The 26416-nt window shown below is 42.7% G+C and overlaps 1 pseudogene; it reads left to right on the forward strand.

Moving 5' to 3' along the window:
* Positions 1-7253: 7253 nt before the first annotated feature.
* LOC145403998 (SCAN domain-containing protein 3-like) overlaps positions 7254-26416 on the forward strand; it is a 56508-nt pseudogene continuing 37345 nt past the window's right edge.

Raw genomic sequence — 26416 nt, forward strand, 5'->3', positions numbered from 1 at the left:
ACACAACCTTGTTGCACAGTCACACCGATCGTGAGCCATTCACTTAGATGCCCATTAACCCTTACACATGCTTCACTACCATTGTAAAAACTTGGAGGCACCTAGCAGCTTACCATCTACACCGTCCATACGCAAAACTTTCCACGATCCTTCTCTGTCCACTTTGTCGTATGTTTTTTCCAGATCCATGAATGCCATAAACACCTTATGGTCCTTCTCACAAGCCCTCTGTGCTATCTGTCTCACTGCAGATATGTGATCCACACATCCTCTGCCACTCCCAAAGCCACCCTGTTCATCACTCACTAGGACTTCTGATATCTCTCTTACTCTCTCTATAATAATTCTTCCATATACCTTTCCTCCCAGACTTAATAAACTTATGCCACGATATTTCTTGGACTCACTTTGCTCACCTTTAGTTTTCTACAGGGGTACAATCACAGCCTTTTTTCACTCTGTTGGCACAGTTTCCCTCATCCATGCCTTCTTACATATCCTCAACAAGCACTTCATTCCACTCTCTCCACTACACTTAAGCATCTCTGCATGCACCTCATCAACCTCAGCTGCATTCCCATTTTTCAGCCGCTTCACAGCACTCTTCACCTGTGCGAGTGAACGTCTCCTGGCACTGCATTCCTTCTCTGCACACCCCCCAAAACAATCATGTTTACAGCCGCTTTGTTCTTTCTGTTCCCATTCATCAGGCTTTCAAAATCTTCTTTCCATCTGACCCTTACTTCATCCCCTTGGGTTAAAGATTTCTGCTTTCACTTCTACATTTCCGCACCTCTTTCCAGAATAACTTCCTATTTTCAGAGTAGTTCGCATTCATTTTTCTTCCTAGCTCATCATTTATCCCCTTCTTTTTCCTCTTCAGTAGTCTCGTTACGTGCTTCTTGCTGTCAGTATATTCAGTTCTTATTTCAACTGAACGTCTTTCCTGTAACCACTTTAGCCACTTCTTTCTTTTTTCCTCAACTGCTCTCTTAATCTCCTCATCCCACCATGCCGTACCTTCTTCTTTGTTGTTACTCTTGCCACACCACACACCGCTTTAACATTCCTAACTATGGAATCCCTATATGCATTCCACATGCTGTCCAGATCCATTTCATTCCAATTCACTGACTCTAACTCCTCCTCAACTTTGGTCCTGTAATTATCTGCCATTTCTTGGAGCCTCAGCTACTCAACTTTCAGTCTTTCACCCTGACTGCTCCTCTCTCTCCTGATCCACCTCACTCCTCTCAGTTTGATCTTGCATACCACAAGCATGCTGTATAATCTAACAGACCTCCATATCGTCCTCTCAAGGCCCTTGTATCAGTAACCATTCCCATCACTGACCTCTCTATGAGTACGTAATCAATCAGGCTTCTTTCAACATGATCCCCATTCCCTCTATACCATGTATATTTATGGGCATCTTTGTTTTTGAAATACGAGTTACAAATGCACAACCTCCTCTCCTGACATATGTCCTTTAGTTGCTTTCCATTATCATTTTCTCCCGGTACTCCATAACAACCTCAGGACCAGTGCCTACTCTTCCCTTCATATCCCCTAGTATGATCACCTTGTAGCTCCTAAGCATTTCTGCCACTACTTCATCCAGCTCATCCCAAAACCTGTCTTTTTTCACTCCTGCCCTCACACGGTGCATATGCTACAATTGCTGCCATTTTCACCTTTTCAAACTTGAACTTGACATACATACACCTCGAGCTGACACATTTGTAGTCTCTCATTGCACTCTGCCACACTTCATTCTTCAACATAGCAACTCCTTCCTTGCATTTTCCTCGCCCATGCATGCCCAATCTTACACATTTCACACCCTTCCAGTTCTCCACTTCGCACCCTTTCATCTTCGTTTCAGACAGTGCCATCACGGCATATCTCGCATTATTAAACACATTCACCACTTCCACCCTCTTTCTTTCCTCATTTTTTTTTTTTTTCATATTTTTTAAAATATCTGTGGAGTTCAGTGAATTAAACCTTATTCACATAGTTTTGTAACTGATAAGACGTAATACATTGCAGGGTAATCAGGAATTCATTGTATAAAACATGTGTGACGCTACAGCTTTTTAAAAGGCTGGATCTGATAACTAAGTTGTAAGGGAAACTGTAGGTCAACCTGAGGAGAGTTAAACTCCCCCCATGCCCCCCACACTCATAATCCTCTCGGCATATTCTTTCCTTGACTTTTCATGCCTCCCACTCCTGCTTCTTATCTTTTTATTCCCCTCGGCCACTCGTCGCTTTCCTTCACTTTTTCCGCTTTCTGTCTCATTCAGACCAGTCCCTCATTCTACTGTAGTTACGAGCAAGCGCAGGGAAGCGATGTTTACGTTCAGCTGACAAATGAGAGGGCCGACACGACACGGCCTGATGGCGATGGTTTTCAGAGGCTAATAATTTTTCCACTATGTGAAACAGAGAAGAGATTCTTTCAGTAGGTAGTAGATGTATTAAAGAAATTTTGTTTTTAGATAAATATTTACACATGAGACCAAAGAAACCTCTTGGAATCCCAGATCTCGAGAAATGAACCAAGGACTTCAATTGACATGCTCCATTATGAAATCGATTTAAAGCACTATATGAAGTGACAAATGTGGGGTATGTTCTGTTTTTCAGCTTGATGTGCTGATTGCGCCTGTGCGCCTGCGCACTTGTGTGCGTGTGTGTGTGTGTGTGTGTGTGTGTGTGTCTGTGTTTTAGAGAGAGAGAGAGAGAGAGAGAGAGAGAGAGAGAAAAGTGAGAAAGTATATATTTTAGCTCAATTATTCTTCTGTTATTTTCCAACCACCTCGCTACAAATGTTGAAAGTTTACACCAAGATGAAATTATGATGGTAGGCGTATGTACATACGGTTGCACGCTCATCATGTCCTCACAAAGCGCACTTTACTGGTCTCTCTTGTGTTAGTTTCCTCTGTTTTTGCAGTTTCCTTTTACTGATTCTGTATGTTGTGTATCATATTAATAAAGGGAAAAGGGTCATCCGAGTGCTTAGTGGGAATACTGATCCTACTAGTATACTGGTGTTGGAAGACGCAGCTGCAGACCAGCATTCAGCTGGAAAGCTGGGATGGGAGCATTATGGATATCAGTGTCACTGTAGACAGATTTGGACCAAAGTGCCTTTAGATCCTAGGGACGAATGTGCTGTCTGGATATAATACCATGTCTTATCCATTTTCTCACGGAAAGGTCAGTACCCTGAAAAGCTGCGGACAAGAAACATCCATGGCCTACACACTGCACTAGGATTGGAGGATGCCTTTCTTGAAGACTCAATGGAACCGGGTCAGGAATTGTTCGCAGCACTCTATGGTGTACCTGAAGGCACATGCATGAACGAAGCCAGGTACGAGATATATTTGAAGAAATAAAATACTAATCTTCCTTTAATAAAACTGCTTCCTCCAACAAAACCCCAGTCTGTTGTATGACGTTCTACGAGCCCATCTTTAGATGATGATATAGAAGGGAGAAGACCTGCAGAATCCACCCACTGATGATATCACTGAGTATGGGTGAGAGTTTGCAGACAGACTTCCATCGCCTTCCATAGCATTAACATCCATGGCTTTACCTGATAACATGGGTGTGGTCAGTTGCAATTGCAAAACTGAAGGAAAGTAATGTAGTACCCATGGATACAGCTGTCGATCATGTAAGGTATCCTGCGTACCACTGTGTCTGTGTTGGAGGAACAAGTTTTTGTAAACCTCTCACCAACCAGGCTGAAGGCCAGAATAGAGGTCTATTGTGGGAGGATGATGATGATAAGGAACGAGATCTGAGTCGTATTAATGAGGACAGTGATGAATGGGTAGAATAAGTGAAATACTCCAAATTAAATACCAATTCAAGCTGTAACTGTTGATCCATCTTTTTCACTCAGTACATTAACTTGTCATGATTTGTAATTATCAGATTTATATGTTTATGTGTTAACATCTTACATTCACTTAAGGTTACCTTCACCCCCCAAAAACAGTAGGTTTAAACACACACACACACACACACTCATATATATATATATATATATATATATATATATATATATATATATATATACCCCTTAGGGTAGGGTTTTTTTTTCAAGAATACTCCCCCAGTATCCCTGCTTGTCGTAAAAGGCGACTAAAACGGTTGGCGGAGGGTTAGTGCCCCTCCCCGGAAAACAACTAACTAAAAAGACAAACAATAAGCCTCGGACAAGGACTGACCAAAAGATGACGACCAAGGACCGGACAAAGGACCTGGTTATCGGAACTTGGAATGTTAGGGGAGCGAATGAAGAAGTGAAAGAGAGAGAGATTGTGCAGGTGCTTGAGGGTGCGAAAGTTGATGTATGCGGAATAACTGAAACGAAATGCAGAGGTGAGAGTGTGAGAGAATGGGAGTATGGATGGGGTATATGTGCAGGAGTAGGTGAGAATGAGATGGCAAAAGAAGGAGTATGTATAGTTGTGAGTAAAAGATGGAAGAAGAGCATAAGAGAGTATGGATCAGTTGGGTCAAGGATGGTGTGGGTAAGATTGAAAGTTGGAATACAAATGTGGGCGATTGTGTGTGTGTATGTGCCAACGCAAGATCATGCAAGCAGAGTGAGAGAAGAGTTCTGGACAAATGTGGAAGTGTGCATGGAAAAGTTTGGATGGAATGAGAGAGTGTTTTTGATCGGTGATATGAATGGTAAAGTAGGAAATGTGAAGGTGGATGGAATAGTTGGTGAGTGGGGTGTGCCTGCTGAGATAGATGAGAATGGCAGTGCGTTAGTGGACATTTGTGCTGGGAGGGGGTTGGTGATAGCCAATACCCTCTTCAGGCATAAAATGATCCACAGGTATACATGGCGAGTGATGAGAAGGGTGGGTGGTGAACTGAATGAAAGGAAGGCAATGATTGATTATGTGTGTGTGGATGAAAGGATGCGAAAATGTGTAATGGATGCAAGAGCTTATAGAGGTTGGGGTTGTGGACTTTCTGACCATTACTTGGTGGTGGCCAGAATTAGGATCCAAGTAAGATGGAGGAATAGAAGAAGGGAGGGACGGGAAGAAGGAGTATTTGTAAGGAGAGTGGAAAGGTTACTAGAGGATGAGAAAAAGGCAGAGTATAAGAGAGAAGTGGAGGAACGATTGGGCAAATATGAATTGGAGCAGATGGGGGACGTGGAAGGTGTGTGCAGGATATTTACAGAAGAAATATGTGCAGCATGTGATGTGGTGTCTGGGATGAAGAGAAGACGGAGGGTTGTGCAAAGGAGCAGCATGATGGAATGAAGAGGTAAGACAGGCTGTGGCACAAAAGAAGAAAGCATATAATGAATGGATGAGAAATAGGGGCGTGGAAGAAGGTGAGAGACGGAAGAGAGAGTTATATGTAGAAAGAAAGAGAGAGGTGAAAAGATTAGTAAGAGAGAGTGAGAAGAGAGCGGATGATGAATTTGGAAGGAACTTGAGTGTAAAGTGGAGGGACTGTAAGAAAATATTCTGGAAAGAAGTGAAAAGAGTAATACAGGGTGGAAGTGAAGTTAGCAGGGGAGTGAAAGATAAAAATGGTAGATTACTAGTGGAGAAGGGAGAAAAAGTGAGCAGATGGAGAGAAAACTTTATTGAATTGTTGAACATAGAGGATGAAAGTAATGCGAGTATAAATGGCTGGGGAATGGTTGGGAGGAGGAGGGAGGTGAGAAGACAGGAAGAAATCAGTAGGATAGAAGTTGTGGAAGCAATGAAGAAAGTTAAATTGGGGAAAGCCCCAGGAATTGTTGGAGTGTGTGGTGAAATGCTGAAGTATGGGGGAGAGATAGTAGTAGAATGGATGTGGAAAATGTGCAGATTGGCCTGGGAGGAAGGTAGAGTCCCAGAGGATTGGAAGTCAGGTATAATTATTCCCTTGTGCAAAGGAAAAGGGGAAAAAGAAGTGTGTGGTAGTCATAGGGGCATCTGTCTTCTTAGTATAATAGGAAAAGTGTATGGTAGGATACTTATTGACAGAGTTAGAGAAAGAACAGAGGAATTAGTTGGAGAAGAACAGGGAGGCTTTAGGAAGGGAAGACGTTGTGTAGATCAGATATTCATTCTTAGATCTTTAGTGGAAAAGTTTCTAGAGAAGGGAAAGAAGTTGTATGCGGCGGGTGGTTGTGGTATAGATTCGTCCATCTTTAATTAGAATGGACCAGGGCTCAGAGTGGAGAGTCCGCCAGAGTTTTCTAAAAGTAAACGTGGAGCAGCCTCTACGAGGAACTGGTGGGGATGGTGAGTTGTAAAAATAGATGTGGGTCCGTGTTTTTTAGATGGCCTAAAAATATGTCAGGGTTAAAGGCCGCCTTGACTATGTTTTTAATTTCCTCTCTGCTCATGGACGTGGAAGGAGGAGAGCATGACGTATCAGTCTCGGCAGGAGGCGGTGGAGACACAGGATGTTCAATCTCCATCTCGTCAGATGGTGGTGGAAGCCTGCCTTTCTTGCTCTTCTTTTTCCTCTTTTTCTTAGGCTCGCTGTCAGTAGCAGGTGGTGGAATCGAGGGCGGGGGGTCCTCTTCTTCCCGGTCGATGGAAGGGACGGGAGAAGGAGCCCTTTCCTCAACTACTGACGGTGAGAGGCGGGAATCTTCGGCTGGATCTGGCTGTGTAGGCTCGGCGGGCGGTGCAGTAGCGGTGATGCCGACAGCAGCAGTTGCCCTGTTTAAGGGAGCGTCGAGCTGCAGCCTTTTCTGCGGTGTTGTGCGGGGTTTGGGAGGCTGCAGCTTAAGGGTGCGACGCTCCTGACGAGGGGCAGCATGTGTATCTCGGGCAAAGCACTGCGGGATGACAATTCATGGAAGCCCGTTTTTCTCAAATATCTGTGGGAGAAGAAGGATCATCGCCTACTTGTCACCGCCGCAAAATGCTCGTGCAGTCGCGATACTCTTGGTGACTATCGTGTCAATCTCCCCAGTGCAACGGGGATCCTTGGGCTCACGATTCCGAGCCGAGGGGCGCCGCCGTGCATGAGCAGAGCCCTGCACAGCCGCACCTCTCGGTCTAGTAACATGTATAGCCTCAGGACCCTTCGGTGCCTGTAGGAGATCAAACACGACAGCCTCGCCCTGTCGTAACGGGCGTTTCCGGCCCCGTGAATTGGTGCAATCGATCCCCAGGCGGTGCACGAATACATCGGCGCCGGTGTCCTGGCGCCGAATGAATCCCTACCCTGCCCTGGCGTTGTACCATTTCACGATGCCAGAGGTGGTGTGGGCCCGTGGTGGCTGGGAACCTGCTGTGGGAGCCCCCCTCGACGGGTCGAAGGCTGGAGCAGGAGGTGAGGATGGAGATGTTGCTGCCATGGCTGCTGCACTGGGAATCGTGTATGCGGCTTTCATGGATTTGGAGAAAGCATATGACAGGGTGGATAGACAAGGATTGTGGAAAGTATTAAGTATATATGGAGTAGATGGGAAGTTGTTGAATGCTGTGAAGAGTATGTATGATGGTGCTAAGGCTGCAGTGCATGTGGATGGTAAACTGAGTGAATTTTTCTCTTTGAAGGTTGGGTTGAAACAGGGATGTGTCACGTCTCCAAGGTTGTTCAATCTGTACATGGATGGGATAATAAAAGAGGTACAAGGTAGGGTAGTGGATGTTGGAGTGGCCCTGGTGAGAGACGGTAGTGTTTGGAAACTCCCTGTACTGTTGTTTGCAGATGATACTGTGTTGTTAAGTGAAGACGAAGGAGAGCTGCAAGGCTTGGTGGATGAGTTTGGGAGAGTGTGTAAGAAACGGAATCTAAAGGTGAATGTAGGGAAGAGTAAAGTTATCGTGTTCGAGAGAGCTGAAGTCAGTGAATGTACAGCGAGGTTGGATGGTGAGGAATTGGAAAATGTGAGTACGTTTAAGTACTTGGGTAGTGTGATGATTAAGTATGGAGGTTTGTAGGGTGAAGTGCTTGAAAGGGTACAGCAGGGAAGAAAGGTTGCTGGTTCCTTGAAAGCAGTGATACGAGTAAGAGGCAGGGAAGTGAGCATGGAAGTGAAAAAGTTACTACACGACAGTATTGTGATATCAACTCTAAAGTATGGAAGTGAAGCTTGGACGTAGCTGGAAGGACACAAGTCAAGAGTGAGAGCAGTGGAAATGAGTTATTTAAGAGGAGCCTGTGGAGTCACATGGAGAGACAGGCTGACAAATGAGAATATAAAGGAGCGCTGTGGTGTGGATGTGGATGTGATAGGAAGCGTTAGGAGGAATACACTGAGGTGATTTGGCCATGTGGAGAGGATGGAGGGTGAAAGACTGACGAAGAGAATGTATGTGAGTGAGGTGGAGGGGGGAAGAGGGAGGGGGAGGCCGAGGATGAGATGGAGGGATGAGGTGGATAGGTATATGAGAGAGGGGTGTGTGAGTTGGGAGCGGGGCAGTGAAATGGAGGGGGACAGGGCGACGTGGAGGCGATTTGTTTGTGGCCACCCCGAACGGGATTGCGGCGTCTGGCAATATATATATATATATATATATATATATATATATATATATATCAGCAGCAGCAGCAGTAGATTGAGTGTCCACTGCAGGACTGACCAATCCCAACCAAAGTGGGGATGATACAGCCTATGTATCTCTACAAAGTGGATGAGGCTGTCTGGTATAGATTGTATGATTGCAATGTTGGAGTGGCTTTGGATGTGTATGTAGTCTGTGAACCAAGTGTAATCGGCCCATGCAAGCCGACTGGGGTGCAAGCATACTTAATAGTATGTAACACTGGTTTAGCCACAGCACCCGTTATGTCCGCCAAAGCAGTACGTGGCCGGGTGAACACTCCCAACATTTATTACCCAGGCGAGGCACGAACCCTCGTTCTCCCATGTATTAAACCGCACACTCTACCACTGTACCACAGAGGCTTCATATATATATATATATATATATATATATATATATATAGAGAGAGAGAGAGAGAGAGAGAGAGAGAGAGAGAGAGAGAGGTCTGTGTGTGTGTGTGTGTGTGTGTGTGTGTGTGTGTGTGTGTGTGTGTGTAAAATTGACAATGACACATGCAAGTATATATTTCTGGATGATTTTTCCAAAAATTTTCAAACCAAAATGGCGATCATTTTCCAATTAAATCATAATGTCGATGTGTACCGTCCTATAAACTTGCTGCATTGGATGCCACGTACCCCAAAACATAGGTCAGGATACCAAAAACTCAGTTCTATCATGCTTTATTCAAAGGATATAATCGACTCTCTTCTAGTTGGTGGTCAGGGCAGCCACTTTGATTTTCCCCAAAGAAGTCAATATGAACATGCAAAAAAAACTTTGTACTATTAAAAATTTCTAGGTTCACTTAAGGATTCATAGAAATGGTAACTGGACTATAAGGGTTGGATCCTCCCATAAGGCATGGGCACAGTTGTTCAAGAAAGTACAGTAATTCAGTGAGTGAGTCACTGAGTTAGGGACGGAGGAAGTTACACAATAAAGGAAAAACACGAATTCTGATTACCCTTCTTGGTGAAGAAAAAACAACAATGGAACATCAGTAAATGCACAGCCAGCTAACAGCAAACGTTGGATGACAAAGAACAAATGGGAGCATAGATACAGTAAGCAGCTAAATTCAGGAATAAAGACCAAACATGATAACAACAAATGATATGAATATCATTATCGCCACCACCACCATATCCTTCGTAGCCTTTACGTTTGGTGGTACTTACTTTGCTCAATTATCTCTTTCATTATCTTACTTTTGTTAGATATCTAGTCTACACGGCCTACTCGACAGAAAGAGTACCATGGCTAAGATAAAAAAAAAAATGCTGAAGAGGACGGGTAAGGGAATAATAGATAAATACTAAAAGCCACTCTTGCCAAATTAAATCAATCAAACCTAGCCCAACTCAACCCAGTCCAGCTGAACTCAACAAAAAATAAATGGACTCAATCCAACCAAACGCAACCCACAACCCAAGCCAGTTTAGTTCATCCAAACTCAACTTGACCCAACCTGACCCAGTTCAACCCACAACCCAACCAAGTTCAGCTCATCCAAAGGTGACTGGATCCAACACAACCCAAGTCACTGCAACCGAGTCCAGGACCTAACCTAGTTCAGGCCAGACAAACCCAATAAAATCAAACCCAATCAAATCAAACCACACTGCAATCAGCCTACTAACCCAGTTCAACTGAACAAAAAGCAACCCATCCAAACCAACCAGACTCAACCAAATTCAGTTTAGCCAACTCATCATAACACTCTCTCTTTTATTCCAGTTTAAACTAACTGAAAGTGCAACAGATGATGAATTTTTACCGAATGATCATTTTTACACGAGGAGTAACTTTGTCAGGGGGTCGACAAGTTTACGCACGGGAGGATAAAAAACAAAGTTATTGGAGCAAATGTGAAAAATCGCCGGTGAAATTGCAATAATGTTGGTGATAAAATGCATTAATGGGGGCAAGATAGCGTAAGGCGAAAATAACATATACTGGAAGTTCATGAAAATGATTTATGAAGGCAGCTGGGAAACGAGAGCTTTATTGGTGTTGTTTTTGTTACTATCAATATTATATAATAATAATAATAATAATAATAATAATAATAATTATTATTATTATTATTATTATTATTATTATTATTATTATTTCTTTAATGAGCAGGATGTGGGGCACAAAGTGAATATGAATTTTTTTGTCTGATATATATATATATATATATATATATATATATATATATATCTATCTATATATATATTTATCTATATATATATATATATATATATCTGTCTGTCTGTCTGTCTGTCTGTCTGTCTGTCTCTCTCTCTCTCTCTCTCTCTCTCTCTCTCTCTCTCTCTCTCTCTCTCTCTCTCTCTATATATATATATATATAGATATATATATATATATATATATATATATATATATATTTATATACAGTATTGTATTTTGGCGTATGGCAACACATTCTTTTCGGCTTTAGGCTACTTATGCAAACAAAGTTGTGCAATGAGCGCAAGTATGACAAATTTGGAATAAAGCAGTAACTACCTTACAGGACGAACGACTCAGTTTCAGTGACGCACAAAATTCAGGTAGTGTAGCTCCTGAGGTAAGTCGCAAAGCAATCAACGATACCTGGCTGTGGATGCCTAAAAGTTCCTGTGTTGTAGGTCTCCAGTGATGGCACGAGGCACCTGTCTGGCAACACCTTTTCATCCTTGTTCCATCCAACTCTCAGCTTCAAGAGTTATATGGTAATGTCAGTCTTTAATGTACACATTTAGTCAACTCTGGAACTGTCTGCCTCAGTCTGTTTCTCCCTTTACCTATGAATTCAAGTCCTTTAAGTTTAATATTTTGAGGAATCTCAAAATAACCTCTTATTATTTTGTAATTCTTTTCTCGAACTCACTTTGAAAGAGACGAGCTTTGCACAGAAGTAAATGAAAAGTGAGCGAATGAGAGGGAACTGCAAGGGAAAATATAAAAATGATGAAAAAGACATTTAACATAAAGGAAAATAAGTGTAACATGAAATACAGTACAAGGGTTTACTATTGTCGGTTTCTTTTCATCTAACGAAACTTAGTCACTCACACAGCTTGTATCCAATAATCTTGGTTGCATGAAATTCAATGAGCCTTGGTTAAGAGGTACGAATGAGTCTTCTTGGTTTCTAGACAAATCAAACCTTCTGTTTGGCTACCTTTCACCATTGCTAGGGACCACTGTCATGTCAGAATAAGCTCACTATAGGCAGTCCTCATTCCGCTTCCCGACCACCTGTTTTTTTCTCTTCTCCCCCTACCCGTTCTCGTTCTTCCCTCCCACGTACGAAGAGCAGGTAGTTTAATGGTCAGCACATCCAAGTCACGTCTGGAAAAACTCCCCCTGGTATGATCAGACTCGAGTCCATATTCTCGTCAATTAAGGAGGGTCTCTAGCACCTCCTCATTAGTGATTTATTTTTGCATATATCTGGTTAATATCATTTTGTACACTATTTATGCAGAGGATCGCAATGCCAAAAAGATTTATATAATACATGGGAGGACAAAAAGAAGTAATATAAAGCATTTAAGACAAGGTGCTTGTTAGTTTCCTTGCGTGATAAGAATATGGGCCCTGGACAAATTTTGTTGACCCTTTATCCCTGTTCACTCAGCGGTGCAGCTGGAAACCTATATGAAAATTTGATTGTTACATGTTGTATTCTGGGATAAGACTGTATGTTGGTATCCAGATAAGAATTGATTCTGAGCCTTCGTATTCTTCTTTTTCTTCCTCCCTCCCCTCTCCTCCCTTGCCAGTCGTGCACGAATCCAGCCATATGTCATGCTGTGGGTAGCCGAGCGTACATAGACACTGCTGATATGTCGCGTTTCACACCTCACCCGGCACACGGTCCAGGTGGCACTCGGAGGCTCAAGATGGAGGACATAGGGTTTACTCGAAAACCAAAGGTTGGTGAATCAAAGCTGGGGGCCCAAAGGACTGAGTCAGATGTCAGAGGATCATGGAGGGAGGTAAAATATCACAGGGTCAGTGTTTGAGGTCACATGGTTAGCGAAGAGTAGGTGGTAGGAAGTGTCTTATAAGTCCTTGCATTGAGTATTACAGGAAAATCATTTGTGGCTAAAATTAAACTGTAATATCCAATGGCTCAGAGCGTGCTGTCACTTCCAGTCACCTCACCAGTAATAAAGAAGAGGGAAGGTGCTGCCTTGTGAAATATTGCCGTGTGTGTGTGTGTGTGTGTGTGTGTGTGTGTGTGTGGTGGGGTACTGAGAGGTGGATTCAGTGTAAGGTGTGGCAGTATGATAAATGGCTGTGAGGTGAAGTACTGTGAGTTGTTTATGTTGTGGCAATGTAGAGTGTGTATAAGGAGTGGGGGTGGAGGTATTACGCTGTGAGGAGTGGCAATGTTTATGTGGCAGTATGAGGTGAGGCAGTGTGAGGTGTGGCAGTGTGAAGTGAAGGAGTATGGGGCGTGGCGGTGGTAGGTGTGACAACGTCTAGTATATCGGTGTTAAGTGTGGCAGTATTAAGTATGATGGTGGTAAGTGTGACGGTGTGGGGTGTCGCAGTGTCACGTATGGCCGTGTAAGCTGTGGTGGTGTGAGGTGTGGCTGTGTGAGATATGGCCACGTCACGTAAACATTTGTGGCAGTGTAGTGTGTATCCATGTGAGGTATGGCCGTGTGAGGTGTGGTAGTGAAAAGCATGACGATGTGATGTATGGGAGGGTGAGATGTGGCAGTGTCAGGTTTGGCAGTATGAGGTGTGGCATTATGAGGTGTGAGAGTGTGAAGTATGGCCCTGTCAGGTGTGGCAGTGTGAGATGTGTGGTGTAATAGTATGAGGTGTGGTTGTGTGAAATATGGCCGTGTGATATGTGGCGGTGTAAGGTGTGAGAGTATGAAGTATGTAGGTGTGAAGGGAGAAACCTGTACTGTACACAGGAAAAATCATCTGGTAAATTACCAATATGCCGGGAATCGAACCAGGGACTCTCAGGTGAGAGCCAGGCAGCATACCACTACACCACGACCAGGTAAAAGTTAACTCACGTTGTCACAATCTTGTAACCAACGTCCCTCCGCCCCCACTGTGGGCCAGGGGGTTAACTCATCCTCTTGATGCCCACAGTGGGGGCGGAGGGACGTTGGTTACAAGATTGTGACAACGTGAGTTAACTTTTACCTGGTCGTGGTGTAGTGGTATGCTGCCTGGCTCTCACCTGAGAGTCCCTGGTTCGATTCCCGGCATATTGGTAATTTACCAGATGTAGGTGTGAGATGTAGCAGTGTAAGGTGTGGCAGTTTGAAGTATGGCGGTGTGGGGTGTGGCAATGTGAGGTGTGGTTGTGTCATGTATGGTGGTGTGAGCTGTAGCAGTGCGATGTGTGACTGTGTAAGGTGTGGTGGGGTGAAGTGTGGCTACAAGGAAGGGAAGGTGTGAAATGTGGCAAAATGAGATATAACCGTATGGTGTATTATGGAAGCCTCTCTCTATTCCACAAATGTAAATAATTACTTCCTAAGGAAAATTACATTCTCTATTAGAAGGAAAATAATTCTATCGCACTGAAAGGATTAGCTTTTTTTGTTACTTTCTTTGTTCCAAATCATTCAATATTTCTCTTGACTTTTTCTGCTTCATCCTCCACCTAGAGGCTGCATTTTTATTATTATTTTTCTTTAATTTTTCTTCTCCTAAATATTGTTTCCACTGTTTTCCCTTATTCCTTATCGATCTTTGTTTTATTCTCTCTCTCTCTCTCTCTCTCTCTCTCTCTCTCTCTCTACCCCACCCAGACTACATCAAATGCACAGATTGATCTCTCTATCACATCGGTGTCTCTGCTTTCTCTGAACTCCTCTCTATTTCTCTTACCAGCTCCGTCGCTACCCAACTCTCTATCTCTCTCCTTGCCCCGTTTCCCTCTCCCTGTCTTCATTCGTATCTCATTCTTCCTATATTCCTATGTTTAGCTCCCTCCAGTTGTTTTCCTTCTCCTCTTCCAACCTCCCTCCCCTGTCTCATTCATTTTGTCTGCCCCCTCATACTAGTTTTGACTTTTCTACTACTAATTATTTTTTCTTTGTCCTATCTTCCTCAACGAACCGCTCTCCACATCTCGCTTACCTATCTCACCCATTCTTCGACTATCTTTGTTACTGTTGTCTACTATTCTCAGTCGTACTATCTTCATCTCCCGCTTTCTTCCTCTCTTCCTGTTTCTTTGACTCATATCATGCTGTACAAGTTCATTCCTTTCTCCCTGGTTCTCTCTCCTTCTGTCTTATTTCTTCCTCATCCCACTTTACATCTTAATCTCTCTCTCTCTCTCTCTCTCTCTCTCTCTCTCTCTCTCTCTCACACACACACACACACACACACACACACACACACACACATCAACTCAGGCCCCTCTTCTTTAACTGGTCTCGCGTCCAAGCCTCACTTCTATACGTTTGAGTTGGTATCACAATACCGTCATGTAATAGCTTTTTCAATTCCATGCTCACTTCCCTGTTTTTTATCACTGCCTTCAAGGAACCAGCAACCTTTCTTCCTTGATGTACCCCTTCAAGCACTTCATACATTACAGCACTCTCTCCTATTTGAGCATTTCTTTTTTTCCATGCAGGGAAGGAGGGGAAGGAGGACTGTTTCAGCGCTGGATATAATCTCTCTCTCTCTCTCTCTCTCTCTCTCTCTCTCTCTCTGCAGTGGCGGGTGAAGGGTTAAGTAAATAGATGGCATGAACGAGAAAAGAGCAGCAGCCTGATGACATATTACAAACGGTGGTTACCTTGGCCTGTCAGGTGTCGGAAGATTTCAGATATAAGTATAAACTTTAACACAGACTGAGGTGGTCGGTACGTATTCTTAATCATTAGAGAATTAAGATACACACACACACACACACACACACACACACACACACACACACTGCAGGACCGGCCTATCCCTACCGAAGCAGGGTTGATTCAGCCAATGTATCCCTACCTAGTGGCTTAGGCTGTCTTGTAGAGACTGTATATAGGGTGAGAAGTGCTTGTGAGTGTGATTGTAGTGTTGTAGTGGCTTTGGATGTATGAGTAGTCTGTGAACCAAGTGTAATCGGCCCGCCTTAAGCCGATTGGGTGCAAAACATACTACTGTAGTATGCGACACTGGTTCAACCACAGCACCCCTTGTGTCCGCCAAAGTAGCAAGTGGCTTGGTGAACGCTCCCCAAAGTTTTTACAACTCTGGCTGGAGGTGAACCCGCGCTCACCAGCGTGCGAAACGCACACTTTACCACTGTACCACAGAGGTTCCATATATATATATATACATATATATATATATATATATATATATATATATATATATATATATATATATATATATATATATATATATATATATATATATATATATATATATATATATATAATCATTTTGATACCAATCAACAAAAGCTTTCAGATAAATAAGGAAATGTTTAAGCCATATTACAAGCATCAAAAGATTACATAATATGACATCAGTTACGGCTGTAATGAAAGGTGGCGGTCGAGTACTTTTAGGCGTCTGTTGTTTGATTTGATAAGAGTTTCATCCCACGGCGCAGCAGGGAAAATTTTAGCTAACAGAATAAGTTTAAAAGGGATTTAATCTTCCCCAACACCCACTAACATCAGATGAAAACATCCCTGCTAAGTCCAATGTACTAATCCTGACTTAGACAGCCCTAGCATGCATTCAGTATTAAGCATGGGTATTAGTACCGAAGTGGTGACACATGAGTATTTTTGGCGCCTAGGAGGAGGGCAGAACCATTCGGAAAGGGCTATCATGTCCAAATCGAAAACCCAACACATGTAATAGAAAGACAATGTAAACTGGTTAACGGGGGTAAGAGCGCAGCAACAGACTGAAGTAATTCTGCAGATCACTGGTAGCTTGGCCTTCAGGTAAAGCACCTTCGGTATTTTTTTGAGCATAAAAATTATGTACAATGTTCTGGTATTTATAACTAGGTGAAGACTTCAGATATCTATCTGTCTATTGTCAGGCGCCTTCATCCCATACAGGGTGGCCATAAACAAATCGCCTCCACATCACCCTGTCCCCCGTCATTTCACTGCCCTGCTCCCAGTTCACACCCCCCTCTCTCATATACCTCTCCACTCCATCCATCCATCTCATCCTTGGCGTTCCCCTCCCTCTCTCCACCTCCACCTCAGATACACTCTCCTCGTCAGTCTCTCACTCTCCATCCTCTCCACATGGCCAGACCAACTCAGTGTGTTTCTCCTAACGCTTCCTATCACATCCACATCCACACCACAATGCTCCTTTATATCCTCATTTGTCAGTCTGTCTCTCAATGTGACTCCACAGGCTACTCTCAAATAAGTCATTTCCACTGCTCTCACTCCTGACTTGTGTCCCTCCAATAACGTCCAAGCTTCACTTCCATACATTAGAGTTGGTATCACAATACTGTCATGTAGTAGCTTTTTCAATTCCATGCTCACTTCCCTGTTTCTTATCACTGCCTTCAAGGAACCATCAACCTTTCTTCCTTGATGTACCCCTTCAAGCACTTCACCCTCCAAACTTCCATCCTTATTCATCACACTACCCAAATACTTAAACTTACTCAGATTTTTCATTTCCTCATCATCCAACCTCACTCTCCATGCACTGACTTTACCTCTTTCGAAGATCATAACTTTACACTTCCCTACACTCACCTTTAGATTCCGTTTCTTACATACTCTCCCAGAGTCATCCATCAAGCCTTGCAGCTCCCCTTCGTCTTCACTTAACAACACAGTATCATCTGCAAACAGCAGTACAAGGAGTTTCCAAACACTGCCCTCTCTCAGTAGGGCCACTCCAACATCCACCGCCCTACCTTGTATCTCTTTTATAACCCTATCCATATACAGACTGAACAACCATGGAGACATGACACACCTCTGTTTCAACCCAACCTTCAAATAGAAAAACTCACTCAGTTCACTATCCACACGCACTGCAGCCTTACCACCCTGATACATACTCTTCACAGCATTCAACAGCTTCCCATCTACTCCATTTATTCTTAATATTCTTCACAATCCTTGTCTATCGACCCTGTCATATGTTTTCTCCAAATCCATGAATGCCGCATACAACTTCTTTCCATTCTCTAGAAACTTTTCCACTAAAGATCTAACAATGAATATCTGATCTACACAACCTCTTCCCTTCCTAAAGCCTCCCTGTTCTTCTACAAGTATTTCCTCTATTATTTCCCTAACTCTGTCAATAAGTATCCTACCTTATACTTTTCCTATTATACTAAGAAGACAAATGCCCCTATGATTACCACACACTTCTTTTTCCCCATTCCCTTTGTACAAGGGAATAATTATACATGACTTCCAATCCTCCGGGACTCTACCTTCCTCCCAGACCAATCTGCACATCTTCCACATCCATTCGACTACTATCTCTCCTCCATGCTTCAGTATTTCACCACACACTCCATCAATTCCTGGGGCCTTCCCCATTTTGACTTTCTTCATCGCTTCCGCAACTTCCATCCTACTGATTTCTTCTTGTCTTTTCACCTCCCTCCTTCTCCCAGCCATTCCCCAACCACTTATACTCGCATTACTTCCATCCTCTACGTTCAACAATTCCTTAAAGTGTTCTCTCCATCTGCTCACTTTTTCTCCCTTCTCCACTAGTAATCTACCGTTTTTATCTTTCACTCAGGTATACATTCCTATATTCACCTAGCACTGATAACCTTACCTTACATTGTCTCTCCTGCCCCTGCCCCTCCCAACATTGCCTCATCCAGCCCTGACTCACCCTGTCCCAGCTGCCTCTGCCTTGCTGTCCTTACATATCCTGCCTCACCTGTAGTTAGGCCACATTTAACCCTGGCTTACATCACACCCCTTTTCTCAGCTCTGGGCAACCCTGCCACCTCCGTGCCGCGCCTCTCTTGAACCAAGTCATTGTTATTCATCAGATAATACTGTGCACGTCAGGTCAAACTGTTCCACCTATCAACTCCCATTTCTCTCTCTGACTCTCTCTGTATATATACTCGTGTACACACACACACATATATATAAATATATATATATATATATATATATATATATATATATATATATATATATATATATATAGAGTGGTAGGTGGGCGCGCTCACCATCCACTCACGCGATGTAGTACTGCTGTCGGGTGTCTGCCCTTTCCTCTCCTCCATCCTTTTTTCCTTCCATCCTCTTCTGTCTTCCTTTCCTTCATTCTTTCCTTGTCCTTCTGCTTATGGGTAACTTTACACTCCCTCTTCTGTCTTTCTTTCCTTCATTCTTTCCTCTTCCTTCTACCTGTGGGTGACTCTACACTGAGTGACAAGCCAAATGTTTTCATGTACACCAGGAAACCATTTACTACTCTGGATGGTAACCATATAACCAAATTTTGGCGTCTGGTGGTTTAGTGGGTAATTATTGCGCTCCAATCGGATTGGGCCTGTGAAGGTTTATATCCAAGGGATGGTTCGGGTTGATTGCTCATGTAATGCCACTTAGGGATGAGTGAGGCTGGTCACTCTCATCTTAAATGTCGGGACCAATGCCTAGCCCCGGACTCCTACGCTCCTCATGGGGCAATGTAGGATTGGATGATGAATATATATATATATATATATATATATATATATATATATTTATATATATATATATATATATGGATTTATACATACACATATAAAGACTGAGAGAAGATAGTATCTCAGCATTACACAACAAGGTAGATCACGTTTCATCGACTAAGAAGAGGTCGTTTCGTAGCTGACACTCATCTCATATAGTTCACACTATACATTTTGCATGTCTTCACTGTCCTGGCTCATTTCAATACTCCTTTCATTATACATCACCTGCAACCATTACTCCATGACATCTCATCATTCACATCACCTAACCAAACACATTCCGCCAAATATCAGTCTCAACAACATGTCATCATGAAATTCACTTCACCTCACATCACTTATAATCACCAAGTACCATCCTATTGGATATCTTGGCTTTAACTCCACGTCACCTTACACTGTCAGCTCATTTAACATCACCTCTTTCAAACGTCGAAAGCTACTTCACTTCACCATACTTCAGCTTACACTACTTAGCATCACCGTACACCATTCTCTACGACATTCTGCTTTAACACTGACTGCACCCTACACTATTACATTGCTTGAATCAATAACCTTATTCACTTACACATAATAGCATTTATATCGCTTCACCTGACAGTCTCTTGCAATTACTTAAATCATCTAGCATCATTTCTTGACGATACTGAATAAGTCTTTTCATTAAGCTTCCCCTCACTTTACATCACCTATGATCATATCAGTTAGTCATTTCTACTTTCACTTCAATACACAATCACTTCTCACTACATAATATCATCTGCACATTATCCTCTTAGAAACGTTGACATTTGCTTTTCTTTACTCAACTAATATCACTTCTCTCAAGCACCTAACCTTTCACTTTACCTCATCTCACATTGTTACCTCATTTTCATCAGATCATCTGTTACCTTTCTCTGAGACATCTGAACGTTCACATGACTACCTCACATTGCCCCTTCACATTACAGTACATTCTCTAAGTCATGTCAACATTCATTTCATTTTATATCATTTTACAGTCTCATCATCTCTCAGAGACTCTTCCACATTCACTTTAGTTCCCCTTACACTCATTTCATATGATATACACGTTTATAATGAATTCTTTCATACACTCTAAAATTCACTTTCCCGCACTGTCATTTCACTATCACCTACGGTCACCTTTTCAAACATTTTAAGATTCACTTCACTAATCCTCACACTAAGTAGTATCATCTAACACCATTTTCTGTGGCATCTCAACTTTCATTTCACCTCCCCTACACTGTCGCTTCAATTACCTAACACCTAACACCACCGCCTTCAGACACCTCAACATTAACTTCATTTTACCACACATTACGCACATATCACTCAATAACATCAATGTCAAACATGGCAACATTCATTTTGCTTCATTCCGTATTACACAAGTCAACCTACCACCATACCTATGACATCTCAGCTTTCGCTTAACATTATCCTCTCACATTAGCAGCATACATCACATATCATCACCGGTTTGTGAAATTTTAACATTCACTCACCTCACACTGACACTTCACATCACATCACGTCTCCTTAATACCATTCCCTACGACATCAAACTTTAACTTCACTTCTCCTCCCAGGGTCGCTTTACAGTACATCTAACCTAATAATACCACCTCAGACAACTCAAGGGTCAAGTCACTTCTTATTGTTACTTGATATTCAACAAAGCCTACATCACCCAATTACGTGGCTCCCGTACATCAGGACCGCCTAAGGAATCTCAAACTTCGTCTCGCATCACATTATCACTCCATATCAAAATATTCACCAAACATCTTACACTGACACTTCACGATTAAATTATCACTTAATATTATCACTCATATTTCATAATGTCCCCCCACGCATCATGCCTCACATAACATCACTTTTTTATTTTTCACATCTCACCGTGCAGTACGCTAATTACAAGAACAGAGAAGTACATTTTGATTGTAAGATATTACTGTACACTCCTGCTGGAGAGGGGCGCCCTCCCGTGAAGATGCTGATGCACCCGGATGGAGAACTTGCCTGGATGCATAACCACTCCTCAACGCTACCCTCTACCACCGACTGAAGATGGATGGTGCTCTGCAGCATTAGTTTCCTGCGGTTCACGGGTCCACTTTCAGATAAGCCTGGGCTTGTAGCTACTACTACTACTACTACTACTACTACTACTGCATAGTGTACAAGCCAATCAATCCCCAAAGAGAGTCAATCCCAGCACATTACAATCATTATAGGGACAATCAAGTTTTCCACACACACTGCCATTCACGGTGGACCGTAAATAGAGCTCCACTACAGACTCACCTTGCAGTATCTTAAGTGGTCCGGGAGGAGCAGTCTACTGGTGTGGGTGTGAATTAGGTAGTGAGGGTGGGAACTGAATGCATGAAGCAGGATGGACATTGATAGGGCTGACTGAGCCGTCCCTGCAACACACAAGCAGTCCCCCAGCGGAGTGAAAGAGGACCTTTACATATAGAATACTCTGCATATCGTTCTACATTACACAGTAAACAAGTAATTCGTATAATGGTATAGACAACTACAGTCATTCAGTCCCTCGTCTTTCTCTTTAATTGCTGGATTTATAGGCGTTAGTTTATAATGAAGAGTTGCATATTATTATCCATCTGTGGGTGATAAGATTTACCTGAGTCCGCTACCCGTACTTCAAGCATCTATTACCTCAGAGATGAGATACACAGGTCTTGTGCTCTTTCATTCCAATCACATTGCTAACGAATTTTCTGTGTTCATGGCTTGCTCGTTTTCCTTTGTCTGGGACCCTGTATCTTGTGATGTAATTATCTGTTTCATCGCACCACCAAGTTGCTGGCCTTGCAACTAGGTGGTGCGATTGTTACCCAGTCTGTTTCTATCCCTGTCCGTTATCGTGTCTTATACAAATATGACCCGTTCACTGTCATTTCTTCCTTTTTAACGATTTTATTCCGTCTTCTACTTCAGTATTTTTCCCAATCCAAGTTGGTTCTTTCCTACCATATGAAGTGATTTTAGCAACAATCCTTCCATACCTTTGTGGGCACTTCTCATCTTTCTTTCCGATAGTTCTGCCGTTGTCCATATCTCTGAGCCACAAGGCATTACGGGGAGAGTGCACTGGTTAAAAAAAATTGCACTTTCAGCACAATGGATAAGTGCTTTTTAATATACTTTGTCTACCAAACATGCTTCTTTTCAGCTTTATACGTTTATATATTTCAGGTCTGAATGACGGATTAGTCTGTACACATTGCCCTAGGTATACATATTCATCAACTACTTCTAAAGCTTCTTTTTGGATTCTTATTTCCCTAATTTTGGCTTGGTTATTAAACATGACTTTAGACTCCTTGTTATTCATCTTCAGTGAAACGCAAAGGCTTTCTCTAACAAGAAACGGTTCCAAAGCACAGCAAAGCTGTCCCCGGCAGTCATTTTAGTGCTGACGTGTAAACACAACAGGATATCTAGTCAAAGATGTCATATCAAATTTGGGATAAATCGGGTGAAAACTGACTATTTTATGACCATTTGAAATCTTAGGCCCAACCCACCAAACACTGACTCCCCTGCCGCTAACTGGGGGTGACCTCGCTGATGTAATAAGGCATGTTACAGAATGCAGATTTGAAAGATGCACATTTAGGTTTTGGTTTCATGTCAATATGACGAATTTGAAGGGAGTTATGGCAATTTGTTTTACATTTTTTTTTTTTTTTTTTTTTTTGCCTTCAGCCTGGGCCTTGGCCCAATTTGGCCCAAAATTTAATAAGATGATTAGAAGGTCATAGCCAATCATCCCTGTAATTTTTGTCAAAATTGCACCAGTAGTTTTCTCGTAAAGTTGTTAACAGACAGACAGACAGACAAACAAGCAGACAACCAAACCGAGTGAAAACAATACCCTTCCCCGAGCCCATCAGGGGCGGGGACGACCTCCCTCCATCTATCCATCTGTGCATCCATTCTTCCATCCATCTATCCATCCATCCTTTCTTCCTTCCTCACTTCCTTTCATTCTCTTGCTTTACCCTTTCTAAGTCTCCGCCATGACAGCAATCTAGGCATTTATTGACACTAATCCCCCCTTTCATCCTGCTATCCATCCATCCATCTTTCCTTCCTCCCACCCTTCCTTCTCTCTCTTTCTCTCTCGCTCTCTGTCTGTCTGTCTGTCTGTCTGTCTGTCTGTCTGTCTGTCTCTCCCTCTCTCTCTCTCTCTCTCTCTCTCTCTCTCTCTCTCTCTCTCTCTCTTTCTAAGCTTCCTTATTCATCACCATAACAGTGCGATAAGCAACTATTAACATTAATCCGTTTAGTAGTTTCTTCCATCCACCCGCCCATTCATCCATCCATCCATCCATCTAACCATCCATCCATCCTTCCTTCCTTCCTTATTTCCCTCATTCACTTATTTATTCATCTTTTTGAACCGTTTGTTGTTCATCATCGTAATAGTAATATATGCAGCAAATAACATAGGTCCTTTTCTCTGGCTTCTTGTACCTTCCTTTGTTCCATCCATGCATTCATCTCCCTTCTTGCTCTGCCTTGCTTTTCCTTCACTATAACTGGAAAATAAAGTTTAAGCTTAGCCTATATTCATACTGATCCCTTCCTCTATCGTCTAGTTCCTTCCTTCCTTAATTTCGCCCGTCCAGCATTTCTGTCACTGATCCTTACATCTTTTTTCTTCTTTCCTTACTTTCTTCCCCCGGTTTCTGTCAGTTTTCGTTCCTTCTTTTTTCTCTCTTTCTTGCTTCCAGCTTTCATACCTTCCTTTCTGTATTTTCTTATTCTTTCCTCTCTTGGTTATTTCTTGCCTACCTTCGTTGGCGTCAACATTATGCTTCCTTTTCCCACCTTTTCCCACGATATATTTTCTTCCTGTCCTTCCTTCCTTCCCTACTTCCTTCTTTCCATTCGTCCTTTCGTATTCATCACCACATCAACATTATTATTATTCACGCTGGCGTGGGTAAGTGGTTAGCATCACTGACAACTAAGCTGACTGTACGTTTGTCCATGGCTCGAATCCTGGTGCGGGCAGTTGGCGTCATTCAACTCATGTTTCCCATCCAAACTTTGTGCTTTAGTAGGTAAAATGAAGGCCTCGGTATTGCCTGGAGGAGGTAACTGTGGTAGCCTGGATGATGCAGTCACCTTGTATCCCATTATATTGGGCCAATAACCCACCGCAGCTCAAAGGTCTATGTAACTGAGATGAGCATCTTGGCCGTGTCTCATGGAGTCTAACCCCACCTTTACCTAACCTTCCTCAGCTTCATTTATTAAATCTCTCTCTCTCTCTCTCTCTCTCTCTCTCTCTCTCTCTCTCTCTCTCTCTCTCTCTTTCCACATCAACTTTACGTCCCCATCCACTTCCTTGTCTTCTTATTCTTCCTCCTAGTCTTTTTCCTATTCCTTTTCATATCACTTCTCTTCCACCTCGTGTCCATGCTCTTCTTGCTCTTCTTCCTGTTCTGCTTCTGTTCATTGTTACTTTCTTTCCTTTTCTTCAGGTTTTCTTCTGTTCCTCATATTCTTCCTCCTTTCCCTTATCTTTTCGTCTTCCTCTCCCCTCTTCATTTTTCTTTCCTCATTCTCTCATCCCCCTCCTCATATTTACCTCACTCCTTTCCTTGATCTATTCTTCTTCATTCTCTTTGCCTTCCTCATCCTCCTTTTCCTTCTTTTCTTCCTCTTCCTGCTCTCAGGCCTTCTATTCTCATTCTTCCTCCTCTTATGCTTCTTCTTCCTTTTGTTCTTTCCTCTTCCTCTTCACTCTAATTTCTCTTCCTCCTCATCCTCGTCTCAACCTTTATTCTTGTCTTAACTGCCTTCTTTCCAGTTCCTGAAAATAGCCTTCTGTTCCATCATTTCCTCTTTTCCATCTTTCCTTCACTTTATCTCTTATCTCTTTCTTTTTATCTCGTTATCTTCATTTATTCGCAGTCTCAGCATAATACGTCCCAGGTCCTTTTGGTTGCCTACTTTATTTCCTTCTCTCTTCTGTACGTTTTAGCATTCCGTTCCTTCTTCTCTTCCTTTCTTCCCTTCTTCCTTCTCTCTGTTCCATCCATCTGTCAATTAATCTCTCTTCCTATCTTATCCGCCTCTCCCTCCTTCCCTGTTTTCATCTTTCCGCATGCAAGTAATCACACCATATCGGGTTCATTCCCTTCTTTTTTTCCTTGTTTCCTTATCCATCTCTCTTTCTCTTCACCTGCGGATTTCACCTTCTTACTCCTCATCACTCCCTCTTCCTCTTCTTCCGTCATCAGATCAACTTTTCCTTCCTTCCTTCGGTCCATCTCTCTCCCTCATCCCTCCTCCTCTCACTCCTCCCCTCCTTCCTTCAGTTCAGTCTCAATGTCTTTCTACCCAATTGGTTCAGATTATCATCTTTTTCTCTCTCTGTCTCACAGATCGACTTCTTTCCTTCCCTCACTCACTTCGCTTCTCCCCATTTCACTTAATCTCTCCTCTCCGTCCTCGTTTCTCCCCCTTCCCTCCTTCACCCCCTCCTCGTCCCCCTGTCTTCTCTTTATCCTGGCTTCTGCTGCTGCTTCTCCTCCTTCTGTCTTCTCTTCATGCCCGTTCCTCCTGTTCCTCAACTTTCACTCTATCCCCTCCTCTTCTTACATAAGGCTTTTCTTCTCCTTTATTCTTTGTCCTCGCTTCCCCTCTCCTCCTTCTGCACCTAGATTTCCCCTTTTTTTGTCCCCTCTGCTCCTTTCTTTCCCCTCTTTTTAGGCCCCCTCCGTCATGGTCTCCTTCTGTAAAAAAAAAAGTCAGAATAATCTACTCTAGGTCGAATACTTGGCATTATCCGGGTCTTTATTGCCATATAATTACGTCAACCGCTACCCAGAACATTGATTCACGTCATTCTGTTTCATTAAACATTTGGACCCACTTTCTCTTTAAATTTAAGGTAAACTCAGTTTCATTCTTTCCATTTTCCCATCAATATTATGAATTAGTTAACGCAATAGCATTTATTTGCAACCATTGATCAAATCTTTGATTTACATTAGTGTGAATTAATTATTATGCCTGCAATCCTGGTACAGTGCTTACCATCTTCCCCTCCCCCCACCCTCTAGAGCCATGTTTGCAGGCAGGCATCAAATGTGGAGTGGAG

This window comes from Coenobita brevimanus, chromosome 7, assembly GCF_032717465.1.
Source record: "Coenobita brevimanus isolate Jiangsu-jjx chromosome 7, ASM3271746v2, whole genome shotgun sequence".
Classification (NCBI taxonomy): Eukaryota; Metazoa; Arthropoda; class Malacostraca; order Decapoda; family Coenobitidae; genus Coenobita; species Coenobita brevimanus.